This window comes from Podarcis melisellensis (assembly GCF_964234715.1).
Source record: "Podarcis melisellensis genome assembly, chromosome: 10".
Lineage (NCBI taxonomy): Eukaryota > Metazoa > Chordata > Lepidosauria > Squamata > Lacertidae > Podarcis > Podarcis melisellensis.
Window position 1 is genome coordinate 68,198,206 of NC_138542.1, and position 25,072 is coordinate 68,223,277.

The 25,072-nt window shown below is 46.1% G+C and overlaps 1 protein-coding gene across 1 annotated transcript in view; it reads right to left on the bottom strand.

Annotated features, from left to right (window-relative positions):
* Positions 1–11,319, bottom strand: part of LOC309378777 (endonuclease domain-containing 1 protein-like) — a 402,039-nt gene extending 390,720 nt beyond the window's left edge. Inside the window, exon 1 of the mRNA XM_081927428.1 lies at positions 11,308–11,319. The gene's annotated coding sequence lies outside the window, so the exon portion shown is untranslated. The remainder of the gene's footprint in view (positions 1–11,307) is intronic.
* Between the last annotated feature and the right edge of the window lie 13,753 nt (positions 11,320–25,072).

Here is a 25,072-nt window from a genome sequence, read left to right on the forward strand (position 1 = left end):
TTATGTAACCTGAAGCGTATGTAACACGAGGTACCACTGTATTGTAAAATTCCATATTATATTTTGTGTTGGGGTTGCAGGCTGCCTGGAGATGCTTCCATGGCAGGGGGTATGTACATACCATATTTTAAATTAAAAGAATGAATGATAAAGAAATAAAATTCGCCCAGTGAGCAAAATTAGATGGATGTCTGATATCTGGCCTCTCTATGGCTTAATGATTACTCGTATTTGCCACTGTACTAGAATCATGGAATTATAGAGTTGGAAAAGGACCTTAAGGGTCATGCAGTCCAACCCCTGCGATGCAGGAATCTCAACATGTGGCCCCCTATCCAATTTGAAACCAAACCAGACTTTGCTGTGCAAATGTGCTAGCAGTTTTATCGCTGCACCAATGTCACACCTGATGCGTCCAAGAATTGCATCTGACATCTTTGTAGCTGCATCACTCTATTGGTTTGAGGGTTTTTTTTAATAACAACAACAACAACTAGTGGCCAAATCTGTGGCTTAGTAGTAGAGTATCTTCTTTTCATGAAGAAGACTCAAGGGTCAATCCCTATCATCTCCACGTGGGGCTGGGAGTTGGAACGACTGATAATTCCATCAGAAATGGAAATGGAAGCGGATTTTTTTTTTTTAAAGATTTTTATTAAAGTTTCAAAAATTTTATAAAAACAAAACAAAACAATAATACCAACAGACAAAAGTAAAAACAAGTATAATTTCAATCCCTTATTTTCTTATAACTTACTTCCCCGACTTCCTCATACCTCCCCTTTCTGTATTCCAGTTTTTAATTTATTAATTCAGCAAATCCTTTCCCTTAATTTTCATTTAGTTTTTGGCTTTTCTTTTCTTTTTACTTATCCATTACAGCTGGAAACCATGTAATTTCTAAACCAACGTCATTCTAACATTCATTAATTTTGCAATGTTTCTTAAGATAGTCCTTAAATTTCTTCCAATCTTCTTCCGCTATCTCTCTCCCCTGGTCTCGGATTCTGCCAGTCATTTCTGCCAGTCCCATATAGTCTATCACCTTCATCTGCCATTCTTCCAAGGTGGGTAGGTCTTGTGTCTTCCAATACTTTGCGATGAGTATTCTTGCTGCTGTTGTAGCATACATAAAGAATGTTCTATCCTTCTTTGGCACCAATTGGCCAACAATACCCAAGAGAAAGGCCTCTGGTTTCTTCAGAAAGGTATATTTAAATAGCTTTTTCAGTTCATTATATATCATTTCCCAGAACGCCTTAATCTTTGGGCACGTCCACCAAAGGTGAAAGAATGTACCTTCATTTTCTTTACATTTCCAACATTTATTATCAGGCAAGTGGTAAATTTTTGCAAGCTTGACTGGGGTCATGTACCACCTATAAATCATTTTCATAATATTCTCTCTTAGGGCATTACATGCTGTAAATTTCATACGGAAATGGAAACGGAAATTGCCCCATTTTGCTTGTTTACCTGTGTCATGAATGTAAATCTCATAAGTGAATACGTGTGGACATTCATTCATTTTTTTAATCTGCAAACGTTACAAAAATATTTGCATTATTTTCTGCATCGACGAAAGTTTCCCTTCCACTGAAATGCTTTGAAGGTAATTGCAAAATTAATTAACTTTGGGCCGTGGTGGATGAGACAAATAACACAGCTTTTAGCAGAAGCTGAGCTGTAGCGAAACAGAAACAAGGGAGAAGGGGGTGCATTATCCCTAGCTGGAGGAAATCCACCTGAAATTGTGGAGAGTAAGGTAGACTTTACTGAGCTATAAGGACAGTAGCATGACTTGGAGTAAGGCAGTTTCCTAAGAATAATCTTGGAGGACATCTGCATTGCATGCAGAAGATTCCAGGCTCAGTCGCTGGCATCTTTATGTAGAGCTTAAAATCCACTAAGGATGTGGTTGGCGCTGTGGTCTAAACCACTGAGCCTCTTGGGCTTGCCGATCAGAAGGTTGGCGGTTCAAATCCCCGTGACGGGGTGAGCTCCCGTTGCTCGGACCCAGCTCCTGCCAACCTAGCAGTTCAAAAGCACGTCAAAGTGCAAGTAGATAAATAGGTACCACTCCAGCGGGAAGGTAAACGGCGCTTCTGTGCGCTGCTCTAGTTCGCCAGAAGCAGCTTTGTCATGCTGGCCACATGATTGAGAAAAACTGTCTGTGGACAAACGCCAGCTTTTACTGGACAAACGGCCAGTAAAGCGAGATGATCGCCGCACCCCAGAGTTTTCTGCGACTGGACTTAACTGTCAGGGGTCCTTTACCTTTTACTTTTTTTTTAAAGATCCACTACCCAAGTCCCCAGAGAGCCAGTGCCCATCAGCAGGGGTGATGCCTGACTAGATGGACCAATGGTTTGACTCAGTATAAGACAGCTTCTCTGCTGGTCCAGGGGGGAGGTTACCGTGGGGCAAGGTCCAGGACCTGAGTTGAGGGTCGGCAGACAGTCCTCCTCGGGCGAAGCGGGGTCCACAGTGGGAAGCCGGGCAAGGACAGGAACTCCGGGGGAAACAGGACTGGATGCTGGCCGAAACAGCTCATCAACGACGTTGCTCCCACAACCTGGGACCGGGCTGACTGGCTTTTATCTTCTCTGAGGCCAGGGGCGGTCCCAGCCCCCAGGAGACCCGCCTCTCCTGGCCTTAAGGCGAGCACTCCTCCTGGGAGAAACCAGTTCCCTTTGCCTCTCTGCCCTGAGCCTCTGCAGTTCAGGAGAGGCTGAAGGGTTACTGGGCCCAGGGGGAGACTCACCTGTAGGCACTGAGTCCTCAACCACCTCTGGAGCCAGAGTGGATTCACCTGGTGTCTGCTCCTGAGGATCCGGCACAGGTGCAGGCGCTTCAGATCCAAGGCCCTGCCCCAGTTCAGCCGGCCCTGGAGGCAGGGACTCCTGTGCAGGCTGGGATTCCTCCGGTTCAGCCTCTGAATCGGATTCCCAGGCCATCACAGCTTCCAACATTCCTGATATTACCCCTAAAAGCTTGCATACAAAATCCAGCCCTCAAACCAAACCACCATTACAACGATCAGTTTTCACAAAACAAATAATCTCATATCCCACCTTTCCCCTGCACTTCTGAATGGCAGGGGGTTGGATTAGATGAATTCTGTGGTCCCTTCCAACTCTACAAATCTATCATTCCCAAAAAAAGGTTCTCGCTGAACACTGACAACTGGGAAACACTGGCCTGCGAGCGCTCCAGTTGGAGAAGAGCCTTTTCCAAAGGTGTCATGGGCTTTGAAAATATATTAAAACAATTCTTTAAAAAGATAGTTAAAAAGACTCTTCTTAAAAACCTAAAAACTCCCTTAAAAGAATCAAGTCTTCAAAAAAGTTATATGATCTAAGAAAGTCTTTAAAAGAATCCTTCCAAAAGAATTTAAAAATTATAATGTAGCACCATAGAGACCAACTGAGTAGTTTTAGGTATAAGCTTTCATGTAAATACACACTTCTTGGGATGGGCTTTGAAGACACTCGAACTCAGGACGCAAGGGAGAAACGTGCTAAGAAGAAGGCACATTTGGCAAATCCACACCGTGATCAACTCCCACCCGGAAACCAATGTCCCCACTGTGGAAGGGACGTGTGGATCCAGAATTGGCCTCCACAGTCACTTATGGACTCATTATTAAAACCGTGTTTATGGAAGACAATCTTACGCGGCTACGAGTGATTGCCAAAGAAGAAGAAGATTTAGGTTGAGCAAGGCTGTTGCATCCTGTGCCCTTGGGGCAGTTCATTTTACTGTACCACAACTGAAAGACTGGACTTGTTCTTTTCGTTTTTACAAAACAAAGGTTCTGCTGGTAAATTCTGCATCCAACTTCTGGGAAGAACAACATCCTAGCTCCTCGGCTGATGATTGTTCATCTAATAAGGACACCTGAGCTTTGAATGGAGACAAATGGTTTTGAATTACCTGCTGCAGACGAAGCCTCCATTCACTCCCTAGCATATTTGGAATATTTTCCTTCCAGATCTTTGCTACGTATCCACCCCCGCCTTTACTGATTATTCCCCTGCAGTTATTGGCCCTGTAAAACATCTCCCCGGAAAGTGAAGGGAGGCCTTTTTGTTCTGATGTGTGGAGCAAGTGCCCTAGGAGCAAATAGAGCTTTGACTCACCAAGGATATGTGATGATAGCATAACACACTAAATAACATTGAAATGAATAAATAAAATATATGGTAAAGGTAAAGGGACTCCTGACCGTTTGGTCCAGTCATGTACAACTCTGGGGTTGCGGCGCTCATCTCGCTTTACTGGCCGAGTGAGCCGGCGTACAGATTCTGGGTCATGTGGCCAGCAGGACTAAGCCGCTTCTGGTGAACAAGAGCAGCGCACGGAAATGCCATTTACCTTCCCGCCGGAGTGGTACCTATTTATCTACTTGCACTGCATGCTTTCGAACTGCTAGGTTGGCAGGAGCAGGGACCGAGCAACGGGAGCTCACCCCGTTGTGGGGATTTGAACCGCCGACCTTCCGATCGGCAAGCCCTCGGCTCAGTGGTTTAACCCACAGTGCCAACTGCGTCCCAAAATACTTGGTACGATCCCTTAAAATGTGAAAGTTAAAAGCAAATTCAAACAAACAAACAATGTGAGCAGATTAAAAACCACGATGTGTTTTATATTGTGGTTTTATGTTGTGAACCACCCTGAGATGGGGTGCTATACAAATAATAATAATAATAATAATAATAATAATAATAATGTACCAGTGGCATCTCCAGGAGTGGCTGGAAACATCTTCCTGCCTGAGCCGCTGCAGGGCTGCTGCCAGTCAGTGTAGGCAGTATGGAGCCAGATGGAGCAATAGAATGACCCAGGATATACAGCACTCTTCAGGTCTGCCAACTCGCCTGCAGGGTTGTGGGTGCAATCTGCAATGCAGATGTGTGACGTCAGACGCACGAGCCTGCACATAGTGTGTGTGTGACATCACACGCATGACACACAGGCGTGTGAGTGTGACATCGCACATCCATGTTGTGGTGACAGTGGCTCCTGTTCCTCTCTGCAGCCAGCGAGGCACCCCTTTCTGCGGGGAGGGGCTCAGACTCAGAGGCAGAGAGACTCTGGACTCAGCTATACAGCTGCAAACAAAACATTTCAGTTGTGTTTTAAGTGCAATATACAATGGGACACTAGGTGGTGATGGTGATGATGGAAAATTCAATGTATTTTTTTTAAAAAAGAAGCATTTTCAAAGCGGTTTTTATATGTGTCTAGATTCGACCTCTGCCTCCACATCTGAGCCTCACTCGCTGCGCAGGGTGGAGCTGAACTGCTTCCGCTATTTTCTCATTGACTTTGTGGGTGCCCAGCCCCCCCATTATATTATTGTGGGTGCCCAAACACCCATGGCCCCCTGGAGTTGGCTCCTATGGCAGTTTCCTATGGTCCTAACCGAAGCTCCCAGAATCCTTTGCAAGAAGCCACGGCTGTGAACATAGTCAAAGCGTGCTTGAAATCTATGGTGCGGTTGTGAGCTCTTTTTGTGTGTTGGTCTTGCCGTTTTAAGCCAAAACAAAGAACCTGGAGATGTGGAGTAACTGCAGGAGCAGATTAGGCTCAAGGTCAATAAATAATCTGATCCATTTGGAGAATGTTACAGATAGGTAGCCGTGTTGGTCTGCCATAGTCAAAACAAAAATTTTTTTTTCTTCCAGTAGCACCTTAAAGACCAACTAAGTTAGTTCTTGGTATGAGCTTTCGTGTGCATGCACACTTCTTCAGATACACTGAAACAGAAGTTTCCAGACCCTTCTATATAACAGAAGTTTCCAGACCCTTCTTTGTCATTATACATGACAAAGCCATTTTTCACCTTCTCACGCCTTGCTTTTTCCTGTAAGACCTATTGCAGTCGTTAAGAGTCGTCAACAGGCTCATCACAGCTATCTGTCCATCACCCATTCCCACCACCCTTCTGAGTAATACCCCTCCCCACCTTCTCACTATATAGAAGGGTCTGGTGACTTCTGTTTCAGTGTATCTGAAGAAGTGTGCATGGACACGAAAGCTCATACCAAGAACTAACTTAGTTGGTCTTTAAGGTGCTACTGGAAGAAAATTTTTGTTTTTTGTTTTTTCCATTTGGAGAAAGCACTCATGTGGCCTTCACAAGCAACCGGTAGAGAAACAACAACAACGACAAAGTCTAGGATTGCCTATGAAACAGGAGTCTTTAAATATCCAGCGCGATTGTTTTTCGAGAGCGTTTTTACCGCCTTGGTAGGAAAGTTTATTAAAAACAGTGCTAGTTGGCTGGTGTTCTGCCTCCGCCTTTTCCTCTGCTATGTCGAAGTTGTTTGATAAGAGCTTTCTGCCCCTTCTCTTTTGAAGCTGGTAGCGGTTTCCCCTGGAGAAAGTGTTCTGAACAACCGCTTGCGAGGAATAATAAGCAAGACAAAGAACATTATTAAGAAACCACTCACAGAGGCTGGTGGGGCGTCTGAATCCCTGGGGGAATTTTCTCTGTCCTACCATTTGAGCAATCTTCCTGTTTTTTTTTTCAAATAATTTTTATTAAGGTTTTTACATTACAAAAAAGAAAAAAGGGAAAAAAGAAAAATACAGAATAAAAATTGTTAAAAACAATCAATCTTTCCATCACATTATTTTTCATTTACTTGTTTCTCGGACCTCCTCATACCACCCTTTTTTGTATTCCAAGTCGAATTATTAATTCAACAATTTCTTTCCCTCTTTATGCTACCCAAATCTTATTCTTAAATTACTACAATCTTGAATTTTTACTTATATAAACCCATTTTTTCGTATTCTTTTAACCCATTACAGCCAGAAGCCACTTAGTTCCAATCCAACATTATTCTAAAATTCATTAATTTTGCAATATCTCTGTAAAAAGTCTTTAAATTTCTTCCAATCTTCTTCCACTGACTCTTCTCCCTGATCTCGGATCCTGCCGGTCATTTCCGCCAATTCCATGTAGTCCATCACCTTCACCTGCCATTCTTCCAAAGTGGGTAAATCTTGTGTCTTCCTTGAGCAATCTTTCTGTACCTTGGGTCCCCAGATGTTCTTGAACTACAACTCAGATAATTCCTAACCACTGGATATGCTGACTACGCAGGATGGGAGCTGGTCCCTCGTCATCCTGGAAAACAGTGACAAGTGAGGTGTCCTGGGCTTGTGGTTGTTCAAGATCTTTATAAATGACCTGGGTGAAGCTGTTGAAGGATTGCTCATAAAATTTGCTGATAACACCAAACTGGGAGGAATAGCCAATGACACAGAGATTGGAGAATTGGGCCCAAAGTAACAAAATGAATTTCAGTAAGGATAAATGTAAGGTTCTTCAATAAGACCAGGAGAACCAGCTTCACAAATAGAAGATGGGGAACTCCTGGCTTACTAGCAGTACGTGTGAAAAGGTTCTAGGGGTCTTGGTGGACCACCAGCTGAACATGAGTCAACAGTGTGATGCAGCAGCAAAAGAAAAACTAATGCTATTCTATGCCTGTATTAGCAGAAGTCTAGTGTCCAGGACACTGACAAACTGGAACGTGTCCAGAGGAGGGCAACCAAAATGGTCAAAGGTCTGGAAACGATGCCCTATGAGGAACGGCTAAGGGAGCTGGGCATGTTTAGCCTGGAGAAGAGGAGGTTAAGGGGTGATATGATAGCCATGTTCAAATATATAAAAGGATGTCACATAGAGGAGGGAGAAAGGTTGTTTTCTGCTGCTCCAGGGAAGCGGACACGGAGCAATGGATCCAAACTACAAGAAAGAAAATTCCACCTAAACATTAGGAAGAACTTCCTGACAGTAAGAGCTGTTTGACAGTGGAATTTGCTGCCAAGGTGTGTGGTGGAGTCTCCTTCTTTGGAGGTCTTTAAGCAGAGGCTTGACAACCATATGTCAGGAGTGCTCTGATGGTGTTTCCTGCTTGGCAGGGGGTTGGACTCGATGGCCCTTGGGGTCTCTTCCAACTCTATGATTCTATGATTCAATGGAAGTTATAGCACCATATCTGCCTTAGTCAGACTACACCTGGAGTACAGTGGTACCTCTAGTAGTGAACAGGATCCGTTCCGGAGGCCCGTTCGCAACATGAAAAGCCTGCAACCTGAAGCACCGTATCTGCACAGGTGCGTGGTGCGATTTGGTGCTTGTGCGCATGAGCGAGCGGTGAAACCCGGAAGTAACCCTTTCTGGTACTTCCAGGTGACTGCGGGACGCAACCAGCCCAGACACTAGGGTCCAGCGCTGAGCGCCTTCTAGCGATTCCCTCGCTGTGAGAAGTGTGGTTACAGGGAACCAGGCAGAGGACCTTCTCGGTTGTGGTGCCTGCCCTGTGGAATGCCCTCCCAGCAGATGTCAAGGAAATTTACAACTGTTTTACTTTTAAAAGACATCTGAAGGCAGCCATGTTTAGGGAAGTTTTTAATATCTGACGCTGTATTGTTTTTAATATTCAGTTGGAAGCCACCCAGAGTGGCTAGGAAACCCAGCCAGATGGGCGGGGTATAAATTAAAAATCATTATTATTATTATAACGTGAAAAAACATAACATGAAGCAAACGTAACATGAGGTATGACTGTACTGGGTCCAGTTCTGGATGCCACAATTTAAGATGGACATCGACAAGCAGAATGTGTACAGAAGAGGGCAACCAAGACGATCAAGGGTCTGGAGACCAAGCCTTATGAGGAACAGTTGAGGGAGTTGGGTATGTTTCGCCTGGAAAAGAGGAGACTGAGAGGAGATAGGATAGTCATCTTCAAATATCTGATTGTCACATGAAAGATGGGAGTGAGCATGTTTTCTCTTTTTGCAGAGTGTAGGACCTGAATTAATGGCTTCAACTTACAAGAAAGAAGATTCCGACTGAACTTCAGGGCAACTTTCTGACAGCAATACCTGTTTGACTTTGAAATAGATTTCCATGGGAAATGGTGAACAGTCCTTCCTTGGAGATTTTTAAGCAGAGGTTGGATGACCACCTATCATGTTTGATTTACAGATAAACCACAGGGTCTCTTCCAAACTTGTGACCATGATTCTATGATTCTGTGTACGTAAATAAATGGGGGAAGAAGGGAAAAAACTGTTTGTGTGATTGCCTCACAGTGAATTACACCACAACATGGGCTTAAAGGTAAAGGGACCCCTGACCATAAGGTCCAGTCGCGGATGACTCTGGGGTTGTGGTGCTCATCTCGCTTTATTGGCCGAGGGAGCCAGCGTACAGCTTCCGGGTCATGTGGCCAGCATGACTAAGCTGCTTCTGGCGAACCAGAGCAGCACACGGAAACACTGTTTACCTTCCCGCCGGAGCGGTACCTATTTATCTAATTGCACTTTGATGTGCTTTCAAACTGCTAGGTGGCAGGAGCAGGGACCGAGCAACAGGAGCTCACCCCGTCGCGGGGATTCAAACCGCCGACCTTCTGATTGGCAAGCCCTAGGCTCTGTGGTTTAACCCACAGCGCCACCCGCGTCCCTTAAAATGGGCTTATTTGTTCTTAAATTGATGCGTTCCCCTGCAGCAGAAAAAGTTCTTATTGGGCATAAGCCAGTTTCTTAAAAGCCATTGCTTCTTTAACCTCCCAAGTTGCAAAAAAGGCAAGCAAAACTATTCCCCAAGCTATGCCTGCCTTGTGTTACCATCTTTAACCTTTGCTCTCACAGGAGTGGCTGGCAGCTTAGGAATGATCTTTTTGCTGCTTCAAGATGACCAGAACGCTCTGCTTGGAAACCGAGATATTTTCTTTTAATTATGAAGAAGAAGACCGCACAGCTGTCGTTCGGCTTTTGCTCACCTCTTCTAAATGTTAGGCTCATTAGCATTCTCATCGCAGGCCAGCTGTTTCATCTCATTTGTTCGTTTAATTAGTCCTCCAACACATCAGGAGTAACGCCGGAGTTTTGCATCAAGATTTTTGTCCGTCTCCATCGGAAAAGAGAATATTTATGCCTACTTCAGCAGCTCGAGCATCTTGAGGCTCTGGGAACGGTGCTGTCAGCAAATTTAGATGCTTGCGATGCACAAGAGGGGTCCTGTATCCTCCTGGAAGGGTCAGGTCAGGGAATCTAACTGTAGGGCGAGGCAAAATGATTAGTTAGAGAGCTAAGCTTGTTGGGAGTCAAGCAATGGAGCTTGCAATAAGCTACCTGAACTCTCTCTCTGTGTGTGAGAAAGAGACAGACGGACAGAAAGGCAACGTATTTCTCTCTCTTTTTGTAAATGTGAAATATACTCAGAGCCGGGTGTGGATTTCATGCTCTTTATTCAGCTCATAGCGGTGAGGAATCAAAGTTCCCCCAAAATATCTGCTTTAAATACAGATACAAAATATCTGCTTTAGATACATGTGCCACATGTGATTGGCTAATTCTGGGATTCTCCTGTAGGCCAGTCAGGTTGCAGACTCACTTCCATCTGGAGCTGGATTGGGTGGCTTGGCTCCTGCAGGCCAATCATACTGCTGCATTGTTTTGGGACCAATCGGACTGCTGCATTCTGGAGCCTATTGTTCTAGAACCAATCAGACTGCTGCTTTCTGAATCCTATTGTTCTAGGACCAATCAGACTGCTGCATTCTGATTCCTATTGTTCTAGGACCAATCAGATTGCTGCATTCTGAATCCTATTGTTCTAGGACCAATCAGACTGCTGCATTATGAATCCTATTGTTCTAGGACCAATCAGACTGCTGCATTCTGAATCCATTGTTCTAGGACCAATCAGACTGCTGCCTTTTGGATCCTGTTCAACTCAGTACATAACACCTACTTGTTGGTACAGTAAATCATTTCTTTTAAGGCTTTCCTTCCTTCCTGCTTATTCTCCAAGTATCATGCACTGGTTGGGAGGGACCAGGTGGCGAACCTCCCAAGGAAAGAAGCCTCAGAGCCCAGGGAGTGGTGGTGGAACAACACCGAGAAGTCCCATGGAGAAAGCTGGGAAGAAGAGGAATTGGAAGCGGTAGATGTAAGAGGGCTTAGTGAGTAGGGAGATTCTGTGACAGAGAGGAATCCAGACTCAGAGGCAGAAGCTGAAGCAGCAGAGGAGACCAAGAGGCAGAGATGAGTCAGGCTGGTGAAGAGTCACGCGTCTCTCTCTCTCTCTCCTGCTGCGACAAACTCCCCCTGTCTCCCAGAACCAGGAAAGGCATGAAGAGGGAGGAGGAGAGACTGGCTGCATGCAGACACAGTCTCCGATTACTTGGAAAAAGCCTTGGAGAGGAGGAGATATGGACAGCTATGGGGAGGCAGGAGAACTTTAGTCTCTGCAACTGATTTCCTGGAAATCACCTGCTGTGCTCAATAGGCCTGACACTCAGCCAAGAGCTAATAAAGAGTTAACTTCAGCATTGAACTGTGTGATTTAATGGTCGGCATGCTCCGTGATGGGACGCGGGTGGCGCTGTGGGTTAAACCACAGAGCCTAGGACTTGCCGATCAGAAGGTTGGCGGTTCAAATCCCCGCGACGGGGTGAGCTCCCGTTGCTCAGTCCCTGCTCCTGCCAACCTAGCAGTTTGAAAGCACGTCAAAGTGCAAGTAGATAAATAGGTACCACTCCGGTGGGAGGGTAAATGGCGTTTCCGTGCGCTGCTCTGGTTCGCCAGAAGCGGCTTAGTCATGCTGGCCACATGACCCGGAAGCTGTACACCGGCTCCCTCGGCCAGTAAAGCGAGATGAGCGTCGCAACCCCAGAGTCAGCCATGACTGGACCTAATGGTCAGGGGTCCCTTTACCTTTATCTTTTATGCTCCGTGACACCAAGTTAGCTCCAGTTAGCAGCAGTGTGAGTCAGCATGGACTAGTGGTAACTTCTTGGTTCTGTCCTGGACACAAGTAATGCCTGTAGCACAAATACAGTCGTACCTTAGAAGTCAAATGGAACTCGTTCCGGAAGTCCGTTCGACTTCCAAAATGTTCGGAAACCAAAGCACAGCTTCTGATTGGCTGCAGGAAGTTCCTGCAGCCAATCGGAAGCTCCATTGGGCGTTCGGCTTCCAAAAATAGTTCGCAAACTGGAACACTCACTTGCCTGTGGCCATGTTTCCCCCCAAAAGCTATTTCCAGACAGGCGTCAAAGGATGCCCCGGGCAGAGCTCACTGCAGCAATCTAACCCAGCAGCCACCACAGGCCATGTAACTGGGACATCATTTGAATGATGTTGTTCCTGAAGTGGCTGTCGGATGAGTGGAGGTAAGGAAGAGACTTGTTAGATGGCACAACACTGTTTGGCCACCATATGTACGGAGAGAAGAGGGCACTTATGGAGCTTGCCAATTCCTTCTGGCTCGGGAGGATATGTGGAAAGGGCAGGGGGGATCATTTTTTTCATTTTCTGCAGCTGGCTCCCACTCGAACGCCTTTTATAAATCAACCCAGTCAGAACATTCCTCCCTCTCGTTGTCAGAGGAAGGCTTTTAACTCCTTCAGGCTGAAGAGACGGAGGAGGAAATGATGGAGGAGGTCAAAGGGGGGGGGAGAGACTTTCCCCTCCCAAAAAGCTGGCATCTCTGGGATGAGAGTCCTGCTGGGTCCCCTGTTCTCAGGCAGGTGCTGTACAGAGAAGATGTTTTGCCCTGTAATTTATTCCTGGTTTACTGGAAGCGGAGAAATTGCTGCCACAACTCTGTGCCAAGGGGAGGAGGACGCTTCAAGCTGAACAATGGGGATTCCCCCCCTTCTTTCCAGGGCTGTGTCTCCTCTAGGCTTAAGGGGAAAACAACAATACATTGCAGGGAGCGGGTTTTGCATCTGAAAACCATGCAGTGTCAGACGGAGTGCCTTTCCCTCAAAGCGGATGAGGCATTTTGTTTTTCACAAAAATTAAAATTGAAATACTTGTACAACTTGTATACAGTGAGATTACACGAGCCCCCCCCCCCCACTCAGCTCTCTTAGTCTTAATTCCCCTCGTTTACTGACGCACACCCACCAAACCCAAAAGTCAGTTGCCCTGTTGTTATCTTTTCATTCAGCAGCCTAACAGCCCACGGATAGAAGCCGTTCTTTACCCTGTTGGTGCGACTAATCAGGCTTCTATATCTTCTGCCCGAGGGCAGGAGATCAAGAAAGTGCCGGCCAGGGTGTGAATCATCCCTGAGAATTTCCCTCACTCTCCTGAGGCAACATTCTTCTGCTATTTCATCCAGCGGATTCATGGGACAGCCCATAATATCTTGTGCTGTATTCACCCCCCTCTGTAGGCACTTCCTATCAGTTGATGTCAAACCAGCGTACCACACCGTGATGCAGTAGGAAAGGACACTTTCTATTGTGGACCGGTAGAAGGAGATCATCAAATGTTGATTGACATCATTCTTTCGCATTACTCTGAGGAGATGGAGTCTTTGTTGGGCTTTCTTAACCACCTGGGCTGTATTTATTTTCCAAGTAAGGTCTTCACTGAGATAAACTCCTAGGAATTTAAAGGAAGAGACTCTCTCCACACAGCCCTCCCCGATGTACAGCGGGGCTAGTTCTCCTCTCTTCCTCTGAAAGTCCAACAGCATTTCCTTTGTCATGCTGATATTAAGGTGCAAGTTGTTCCCTAGGCACCATGTAGATATTTTTTGGACCTCCCCTCTATACGCTGATTCGTCTCCACTTGTTATTAAACCCATTATGGTGGTGTCATCTGCAAACTTAATAATTGCAGTAGACGGGTCAGATGATACACAATCGTATGTATACAATGAATACAGGTAGGGACTTAGCACACATCCCTGTGGTGTGCCAGTCCTGATTTTTAAGGAATTAGATGTTACATGTCCAATCCTCACTGTTTGTGTCCAATCTATTCGCAAGTCTTTAATCCAGTCACAGATAAACTGAGGGAGGGCAGGGTGGGAGAAGCTCTGGAGCCAACTGAGGACTCCCAGGTAAGTTCCACCCTCTATTGCAGTGTTTCCCAAACGTTTTTGGGCAACGGCACACCTGTTTACTGAAAAAAAATCTCGCGGCACACCACCATTAAAGCCCCGCCCCGTGACGTCAGCGCGCAGCGTCACGCCGGGAGGGACGCACAAAAGTGAAAGTTTTTTCCCTCCCCCTTGCTGGGGAACCTCCAAGCTTTGGGGGTGGGAGGAGGCAGCAGAGCGAGGGACTGAGGGACGGCGGCAACTGAGGCGGCGGCGGCTGAGGCAGAGCTGGGAAGGGGGTTTCCAGGGGACACGGCAGCTCCTCGAAAGGCTTCTCTCAGCTGCGCTCAATCCGCCTCGGAGAGGATTTCCCCTCCGGTCCCATGCGTTCGTTTGGGGCATCGCTCCGGCTGCTCCCTCTCCCGCCGCGCAGGAGCGATGCCTCTCTCTGGCTCTCCCTCCGCGCAGGCTGAGGGAGGGAGGGAGGGGCGCGTGTGACCCGTCTCTGCTGGGAGACCAAACCCAGCGAGGCAGAGTCGCGCGGAGGCGCCCAGGCAGCGCTGCCGGCTGCGAGGAGGAGCGCCAGGCAGCAGCAGGAGGCGCGGCCTCTCCTCGCCGCCGCCGCCCCGCCTCTCGCCGCCCGACTCGCCCGCCTCCCTCCAGGCATCTCGCGGCACACGAGGCAACGTCTCACGGCACACTCGTGTGCCGCGGAACACCGGTTGGGAAACACTGCTCTATTGTGTGTGCAGAGTGGTCCTAACCCTACCTGGTCAACTCCCCTGGCAACACCTCTCCAGCTGGGATTGGTCAACCGTCTGAGGTTAGGTAGGAACCTCCAGGTATCCAGTTTGGGAGGCGAAGCCAGTTAACTGGGCTGGGGATAGTGTAGGGCCAAGGGGCTGCGCACGACCACACAAAAAGTGCCCCCCATTTGAAGTGGGGAGCGGTCATTGTCTGAAACCCTGGAGAGCCACTGCCAGCCAGTGTAAACACTATTAGCTAGTGCACCAGTGAGCTGAGCTTCCTATGTTTCTTGGAAGAAAAGGTGGCTGGGCCAGTGGAATTCTGACAGGTTAGTGACCCTACTTTTCAGGGTTGTTGTAGATACAGTGGTACCTCGGGTTAAGAACTTAATTCGTTCTGGAGGTCCGTTCTTAATCTGAAACTGTTCTTAACCTGAAGCACCACTTTAGCTAATGGGGCCTCCCGCTGCTGCCGCACTGCTGGAGCACGATTTCTGTTTTCATCCTGAAGCAAAGTTCTTAACCTGAAGCACTATTTCTGAGTTATTGGAGTCTGTAACCTGAAGCATCTGTAACCCGGGGTACCACTGTACAGCCATACCTCATGTTACGTTTGCTTCATGATACGTTTTTTCAGGTAGTGTCCCGCGGCAATCTGGAAGTACCGGAAATGGTTACTTCGGGGTTTCGCTGCTTGCACATGTGCAGTAGTGCTAAATCGCGCTTCGCGCATGCGCACAAGAACCAAATCACGCTGTGCACCTATGCAGCTATGGCGCTTCAGGTTGCGGGCTTTTCATGTTGCAATCGGGCCTCTGGAACGGATCCCGTTCGCAACCAGAGGTACCACTGTATTACTGAGATAAGTTGTGGAAAGTATTTGAAAGCACATATGGGACAGGGGAAGATGTCAGATACAAGGGACATGATCCAGTCATTTTTGTTTAGTCGTTTAGTCGCCTCCGACTCTTCGTGACCCCCTGGACCAGAGCATGCCAGGCACTCCTGTCTTCCACTGCCTCCCGCAGTTTGGTCAAACTCATGCTGGTAGCTTCAAGAACACTGTCCCACCATCTCGTCCTCTGTTGTCCCCTTCTCCTTCTGCCCTCCATCTTTCCCAACATCAGAGTTGAGGTTGTGCTGAAATCTTTCCTGAAATCCAGGGGAATTAAAAATGTTTAATCATGCTGCACACGTTAGCGTTATTACATCACATTGAAAATAAAGTGGCAACAGAAACCCATTTTTAAAATAAATAAACCTCCCTTTGCAGATCACCCTCAGCAGTTCCCTCACCCTCTTGCAAACGCATGCAGCTGCCAGAATCACAATTAAGCTATTAAAAAAAATTAAAACGCGCCAAAAAATAAAAAGCTATTGAGAATATGGCAGAGAATTCTGAACGCTCAATCGACATTCATTAAGATTTGTTTTTTTTTTATGAAAATTTTTATTAAGATTTTTTACAAATACATATTTAACAAACAGAATAGGTTTCATAACATCCTTTCATTCTATTGCGGACTCCCTCACGTCTCCCGCTTCCACTTTCATCATTAAAAACGAATTTTTCCAAGCAAATTATCATCTTGTTTATGCTTTTAAGTGCAATATTTAGGTTAAACTCCAATAAAAAATTGTAATTTAATGGTAGACAGTTATTTCTACTCTGGCTTCCTTGTTAGGATTCAACCAAATTACAGTACTTTTGTAAATAAATCTTAAATTTCTTCCAGTCTTCTTCGACCCTCTCCTCTCCCAGGTCGCGGATTCTGCCAGTCATCTCAGCTAGTTGCATATAGTCCATCAGCTGCATCTGCCATTCTTCCAGTGTGGGTAGATCTTGGGTTTTCCAGCTCTTAGCAATAAGTATCCTTGCCGCCGTTGTAGCGTACATAAAAAATGTTCTGTCCTTCTTTAACACGTTCTGGCCGACCATGCCCAGAAGGAAGGCCTCTGGTTTCTTGGTGAAGGTATACTTAAATACCTTTTTTAACTCATTGTATATCATTTCCCAAAAGGCCTTCACTTTAGGGCAGGTCCACCAGAGGTGAAAAAATGTTCCTTCATTTTCCTTACATTTCCAACATTTGTTATCAGATGAATGGTATATTTTAGCCAATTTCACTGGGGTCATGTACCATCTATATATCATTTTCATTACATTTTCCTTCAGAGCATTACATGCTGTGAAGTTCAGCCCGGTGGTCCATAACCTTTCCCAGTCCTCAAACATAATGTTGTGCCCAATATCCTGGGCCCACTTTATCATAGCCGATTTAACCAATTCGTCTTGTGTGTTCCATTTCAGCAGCAAGTTATACATTTTTGAAAGTACCTTAGTCTTAGGTTCTAGCAGTTCTGTCTCCAGTTTCGATTTCTCCACCTGGAATCCTAACTTTTTATCAATCTTAAACACTTCCTTAATCTGAGCATAGTGTAACCAGTCTCGCACTTTATCTTTCATTTTCTCTAAACTCTGCAGTTTCCAATTGTCTCCATCCCTTTCTAGTATTTCCCAATATTTTGGCCAATTGGCCTCCATATTGGGTCTTTTTCGGGCCTTAGCCTCCAAAGGTGACAGCCACCTCGGTGTTTTGTTTTCTAATAAGTCTTTGTATCTTGTCCAGACATTAAATATTGCTTTTCTGACAATATGGTTCTTAAAGACCTTGTTGATCTTAACCTTGTCGTACCATAAATATGCATGCCATCCAAATGCATTGTTAAAACCTTCCAAATCCAGCACATCCGTGTCCTCCAGAAGTAGCCAGTCTTTTAGCCAGCAGAAAGCTGCGGCTTCATAGTACAACTTTAAGTCTGGCAGGACATTCATTAAGATTTGTGGCTCGAGGTGATCACGGGAGGAGTAAACCTTTCTTTGCAAATTGTAAGCTACCATGCACCCTAAAGAGGATGACCTTTTTTAAAAAAAATGTCCTAAGCAAATAGTAAATGCAATTTTATTTTTGTTGTTGGCATCTAAGCATCTTTTGCACGTACAACTGAAACAACTGGATATGACTCATCCCGCTCCCAAAAAAAAAATCATTTCAGCACAAGATGCCGTTGTACTGCAAAGTACAAGGGGAGCTGCGTTTGATCTGACCGAAGCGAGAGAGCATGCCACACAAAAGCCAGAGAATGTGGATTAGCCCTAGCCAAACCCCTGTACCTTCGTGGCTATAAATCTACTGTTAGGGATCAAGGGTTTGATGAAAGCAATCATCTCTGATGGGAACGTCCTCTCTGCAAGAGATGCGTAACTGCTTTGATTTTTCTGGTGGGCCTGCTCAGTGTAACTTTGCAGACAGGGGTGTCAGAAGAGCTTTGCCGACCTGGGAGGGCCGGCTCTGAAGTGCTCTTCTCAGCTAGGGGAGGTAGACCAGGCCTGGAGAGCCAGTGCAGAGCAGGTACCAGGAACGAAATCTTAAGGTGAAATTCCTCGCATTGCTGGGATATCACAGTGCCCTGTGAAACACTGCTTTGGGATGCGCTGAGAGCTGGCTTGCCTGTTCTCAGAAGGGAGAGGGGGAATTTTAAGGGAAAGGAATTCTTTCACGATGCAGCTGTCGGAGACAAGAAGAGATTTCCTGGGTCAGGCCAAAGCCCCATCGAATCCAGCACATTCATCGAGTCCAGCAAGCAGAACCTGGGTGCAACAGCATTTCAGGAATATGATGAAGTTCGGCATGGGTCCCACACCCTCCACATGACCCGGAAGCTGTACGCCCCCTGGCCAATAAAGCGAGATGAGCGCCACAACCCCAGAATTGGCCACAACTGAACCTAATGGTCAGGGGTCCCTTTACTTTACCAACAGGACTCCCCTAGAGTTTTCATTTCGTTACACTTCACTTTTAATTTGTATGCTGTCTTTCTACATAAAGGTAAAGGGACCCCTGACTGTTAAGTCCAGTTGCAGACTGGGTTTTGGCGCTCATCTTGCTTTACTGGCCGAGGGAGCCAGCGTTTGCCCGCAGACAGCTTCCGGGTCATGTGGCCAGCATGACTAAGCCACTTCTGGCGAACCAGAGCAGCGCACGGAAACGCCATTTACCTTCCCGCTGGAGTGGTACCTATTTATCTACTTGCACTTTGACATGCTTTTTGAACTGCTAGGTTAGCAGGAGCTGGGACCGAGCAACGGGAGCTCACCCCGTCGCGGGGATTCAAACCCCCAACCTTCTGATCGGCAAGCGCTAGGCTCAGTGGTTTAGACCACAGCGCCACCTGCATCCCTGTCTTTCTACATACATGAGGCATTTTACAAGCTGAAGAAACAACAAGGTCAACAGCAAAGATCACACACGTAATGAAAATCTGATCCAACACAGAAAAGTCATAATATCTTTAAAATAACCAACTTGTAGCAAATAAAGCAATATTCAGTAATCTGTTTCTTGGTGACTGGGTTGGAATATAAAGGACCGGGTAGTCCTTGAGATATCCTGGCCCCATTTTGTTCTCTATCCCTGATTTGTTTTCCCCAGAACACACAAGAAAGCCTGCCCAGCTTTCCTGAGCAGATTCCCATCCATTCCCATCCAGACTCAGACCTGCCCGGGTTTCAGCAAAGTTGTATGAGAATCCCTCAGGTGACCCCACAAAGTTCCCTATCTCCCTGGCCCTAGGTTTGGGCTGAAGCTGACCAGTGTTTGAACAAGACTCATGTAAGAGTTCTGCTAAACAAAAATACCCATTGTTTCTCATTTGCTTCTTAACACCAATTGTTTAGTATAAATATTTGATCTTCCAACAGATGTCCCGGGTATGCGCTTTTTAAGCATTCCATAGGTAAGGATATGGTTTCGGCATCCCTGTTAATTTTAGTTCTAACTTCGTCTTAGTTAACCTCACTCCACTTAGTTCCTGATGCCGACATTTCTGTAAATACATCGCCTCCTTACGCGTCAGGGCACACTTACATCATCTTTCTTAAAATCCTATTTCTTTTATTAAGTTTTCCAAAAATTTAACACATACCTTTCAATACATAAAACTTATTTTCTTTTTTGTTGCGTGGTGTTTTTATTTCCCTTCCCTCTGTTGCAGCCTGATTTCTATCTCTGATCTCTTAACAACACTATTACAATCTTTAAGTTCTTCTGTTGCCCGGTCCTGCTCCCTTGTTCATCATTGTTGTTGTTTAGTCGTTTAGTCGTGTCCGACTCTTCATGACCCCATGGACCAGAGAACGCCAGGCACCTCTGTCCTCTACTGCCTCCCGCAGTTTGGTCAAACTCATGCTGGTAGCCTCGAAAACACTATCCAACCATCTCGTCCTCTGTCGCCCCCTTCTCCTTGTGCCCTCCATCTTTCCCAACATCAGGGTCTTCTCCAGGGAGTTTTCTCTTCTCATGAAGTGGCCAAAGTACTGGAGCCTCAGCTTCACAATCTGTCCTTCCAGTGAGCACTCAGGGTTGATTTCCTTCAGTATGGAGAGGTTTGATCTTCTTGCAGTCCATGGGACTCTCAAGAGTCTCCTCCAGCACCATAATTCAAAGGCATCAATTCTTCGGCGATCAGCCTTCTTTATAGTCCAGCTCTCACTTCCATACATCACTACTGGGAAAACCATAGCTTTAACTATACGAACCTTTGTTGGCAAGGTGATGTCTCTACTTCTCAAGATGCTGTCTAGGCCTGTCATTGCCTTTCTCCCAAGAAGCAGGCGTCTTTTAATTTCGTGGCTGCTGTCACCATCTGCAGTGATCATTGAGCCCAAGAAAGTAAAATCTCTCACTACCTCCATTTCTTCCCCTTCTATTTGCCAGGAGGTGATGGGACCAGTGGCCATGATCTTCGTTTTTTTTGATGTTGAGCTTCAGACCATATTTTGCGCTCTCCTCTTTCACCCTCATTAAAAGGTTCTTTAATTCCTCCTCACTTTCTGCCATCAAGGTTGTGTCATCTGCATATCTGAGGTTGTTGATATTTCTTCCGGCAATCTTAATTCCGGCTAGGGATTCATCCAGCCCAGCCTTTCGCATGATGAATTCTGCATATAAGTTAAATAAGCAGGGAGACAAAATACAGCCTTGTCGTACTCCTTTCCCAATTTTGAACCAATCAGTTGTTCCATATCCAGTTCTAACTGTAGCTTCTTGTCCCACATAGAGATTTCTCAGGAGACAGATGAGGTGATCTGGCACTCCCATTTCTTTAAGAACTTACCATAGTTTGCCGTGGTTGACACAGTCAAAGGCTTTTGCATAGTCAATGAAGCAGAAGTAGATGTCTTTCTGGAACTCTCTAGCTTTCTCCATAATCCAGCGCATGTTTGCAATTTGGTCTCTGGTTCCTCTGCCTCTTCTAAATCCAGCTTGCACTTCTGGGAGTTCTCGGTCTTGAGCCTTCCTTGTAGAATTTTAAGCATAACCTTGCTAGCGTGTGAAATGAGTGCAATTGTGCGGTAGTTGGAGCATTCTTTGGCACTGCCCTTCTTTGGGATTGGGATGTAGACTGATCTTCTCCAATCTTCTGGCCACTGTTGAGTTTTCCAAACTTGCTGGCATATTGAGTGTAGCACCTTAACAGCATCATCCTTTAAAATTTTAAATAGTTCAGCTGGAATACCATCACTTCCACTGGCCTTGTTATTTGCAGTGCTTTCTAAGGCCCATTTGAGTTCACTCTCCAGGATGTCTGGCTCAAGGTCAGCAACCACACTATCTGGGGTATATGGGACATCCATTTCTTTCTGGTATAATTCCCCTGTGTATTCTTGCCACCTCTTCTTGATGTCTTCTGCTTCTGTTAGGTCCTTTCCACTTTTGTCCTTTATTATGGAAATCTTTGTACGAAATGTTCCTTTCATATCCCCAATTTTCTTGAACAGATCTCTGGTTCTTCCCATTCTATTGCTTTCCTCTATTTCTTTGCATTGCTCGTTTAAGAAGGTCTTCTTGTCTCTCCTTGCTATTCTTTGGAAATCTGCATTCAATTTCCTGTATCTTTCACCATCTCCCTCGCATTTTGCTTGCCTTCTCTCCCCCGCTATTTGTAAGGCCTCATTGGACAGCCACTTTGCTTTCTTGCATTTCCTTTTCATTGGGATGGTTTTCGTTGCTGCCTCCTGTATAATGTTACGAGCCTCCATCCATAGTTCTTCAGGCACTCTGTCCACCAAATCTAAATCCTTAAATCTGTTCCTCACTTCCACTGTGTATTCATAAGGGATTTGACTTAGATTGTATCTTACCGGCCCAGTGGTTTTTCCTACTTTCTTCAGTTTAAGCTTGAATTTTGCTATAAGAAGCTGATGATCTGAGCCACAGTCAGCTCCAGGTCTTGTTTTTGCTGACTGTATAGAGCTTCTCCATCTTTGGCTGCAGAGAATATAATCAATCTGATTTCGATGCTGCCCATCTGGTGATGTCCATGTGTATAGTCGTCTCTTGTGTTGTTGGAAAAGCATGTTTGTGATGACCAGCTTGTTCTCTTGGCAGAACTCTATTAGCCTTTGCCCTGCTTCGTTTTGATCTCCAAGGCCAAACTTGCCAGTTGTTCCTTTTATCTCTTGACTCCCTACTTTAGCATTCCAATCCCCTATGATGAGAAGAACATCCTTCTTTGGTGTCACTTCTATAAGGTGTTGTAAGTCTTCATAGAATTGGTCAATTTCAGTTTCTTCGGCACCAGTAGTTGGTGCATAAACTTGGATTACTGTGATGTTAAAAGGCCTGCCTTGGATTCGTATTGAGATCATTCTATCATTTTTGAGATTGCATCCCAGTACAGCCTTCGCCACTCTTTTGTTGACTATGAGGGCCACTCCATTTCTTTTACGGGTTTCCTGCCCACAGTAGTAGATATGATGGTCATCTGAACTGAATTCACCCATTCCCGTCCATTTTAGTTCACTGATGCCCAGGATGTCAATACTTATTCTTGCCATCTCATTTTTGACCACCTCCAACTTACCCATGTTCATGGTCTTACATTCCAGGTTCCTATGCAATATTTTTCTTTACAGCATTGGACTTTCCTTTCGCTTCCAGGCATATCCGCAACTGAGCATCCTTTCGGCTTTGGCCCAGCCGCTTCATCAGCTCTGGATCTACTTGTACTTGCCCTCCGCTCTTCCCCAGTAGCATGTTGGACGCCTTCCGACCTGAGGGGCTCATCTTCCAGCGTCATAACTTTTATATGCCTGTTGTCTTTGTCCATGGAGTTTTCTTGGCAGGGATACTGGAGTGGCTTGCCGGTTCCTCCTCCAGATGGATCACGTTTGGTCAAAACTCTCCACTATGAGCTGTTCATCTTGGGTGCCCTGCTCAGCATAGTTCATAGCTTCTCTGAGTTCTTCAAGCCCCTTCGCCACGGCAAGGCAGTGATCCATGAAGGGGCTTGTTCATCATAGCTCCCTGCAAAGGATCATGGGAAGTGAAGCTTGCAAGGGAGAGCGCTCAGAAATTTGGCTTCGAGAGAATCCCTTTATAGCAGGTGTGTTGGCCCTCCAGATGTTGCTGAGCTACAACCCCCATCATTCCTAGCAATGGACAGGAGCAGCAGAGGGAGTTATAGTTCAGCAACTTCTGGAGAGACACTCCTGCTTTATTGAACTATAGCGCTACAGTTCCCGGGCTTCCATTGGTGGTTGAGAACCAAAGCTCTGAAAGAGGTTTCAGATGGTTTGCATGGACAATGTAGGCAACCATCTCCGAGGTCAGAATCTCCTTGCAGAGGTAAACATCCTTTTGAATTATATACCCAACACACGGAATCTAACAAAGGGACAATATGAATTTGACCCTTAGACAGCATCTTAAAAAGCAGAGACATCACCTTGCCAACAAAGGTCCATATAGTTAAAGCTATGGTTTTCTCAGTAGTGATGTATGGAGAATACTAGAAACAATACAGCACCAGACATTAAAAACTTCCCTAAACAGGGCCACCTTCAGTTTTAAAAGTAAAATAGTTGTTTATTCCCTTCACATCTGGTGGGAGGGCGTTCCACAGGGCAGGTACCACTACCGAGAAGGCCCTCTGCCTGGTTCACTGTAACCTCACTTCTTGCAGTGAGGGAACCACCAGAAGGCCCTCAGCGCTGGACCTCAGTGTCCGGGCAGAACGATGGAGGTGGAGATGCTCCTTCAGGTATACAGGACCGAGGCCGTTTAGGGCTTTAAAGGTCAGCACCAACACTTTGAATTGTGCTCGGAAATGTACTGGAGAGTACGAAACAAGATGATAGACCCTAGGAATAACAGCACTGCCTTACAAGGAGAAAGGTCGAGGCTGCAGGTGGATTTTCATCTCAGGAAATAAATGTTTGGGGAAAGGGAAGTAAGGAAAGATGAATCGGAGCCCCTTCTTACTGCGACCCAGACGATTGCATCTAATCTGACCTGAGCTAGTGCTTTGGCTGAAAAGACCCAATGTAGCCTTGGCTCAGGGAGCTGTCGTGGTGGGGCCTTCTCCTATCAGGTCTCGCTTGGGGGGTGTTCTCCCCTCCCCCCCAAAGAAAAGATTACCCGGGAAGGAAATCTAATCAGCTGCAGATAAACAGGCTAGCGGTGTGGGAGACTGGAGATTTTGCTCTTGCCTCTGGGAGGAAACACTTTCCAAAGAGACGTTGGGCTTATGGGAATTCTCAACAATGCAATCTCTCTCGGGCGGGGTGTGGGAATGAAACGCCGCCTGCTTAGAGCTGGAGAATGTCTCTCAAAGGCCGTTTGAGCCTTCCCCCACCTTGCAGCAGGGTGCAGAAACTTTGTCTAGGGCCGCATTCCTTACTGGACAGTGTTCTGGGGCCACAAGGCACTAGTGGCAAGAGTTGCCACTGTATTTCTGACAAAATACAGGACAGGTGTGGTGTGGTTGTGGGACAATTTTATTTTATTTTTCATCTGATGTTGCAGTGATTTCAAAACAATCCATTGCAATCTACTGTAGCTTAACAGGATGGCCCCTCTGGAATTTGTCTTGCAGAGACACCTGAATTTGGAAATCGGTCTGTGCTTGGGCTAAAGATAAAGGTAAAGGGACCCCTAACCATTAGGTCCAGTCGTGACTGAACTTTGAGGTTGCAGCGCTCATCTCGCTTTATTGGCCATGGGAGCCAGCGTACAGCTTCCGGGTCATGTGGCCAGCATGACTAAGCCGCTTCTGGTGAACCAGAGCAATGCACAGAAATGCCGTTTACTTTCCCGCCGGAGTGGTACCTATTTATCTACTTGCACTTTGTGCTTTTGAACTGCTAGGTTGGCAGGAGCAGGGACCGAGCAATGGGAGCTCACCCCATTGCGGGGATTCAAACCACCGAGCTTCTGATCAGCAAGTCCTAGGCTCTGTGGTTTAACCCACAGCGCCACTACCCAGAGCTTAAATACATGACCTTTCACGCACCCTTTCAAACACATGCCTTTGGAGAGAATCCCTAACTTGAGGGGACGGGACTCAGGTACACTGGCAAAGAAAAAGCGCTTTATGTGTGTTGTTCATG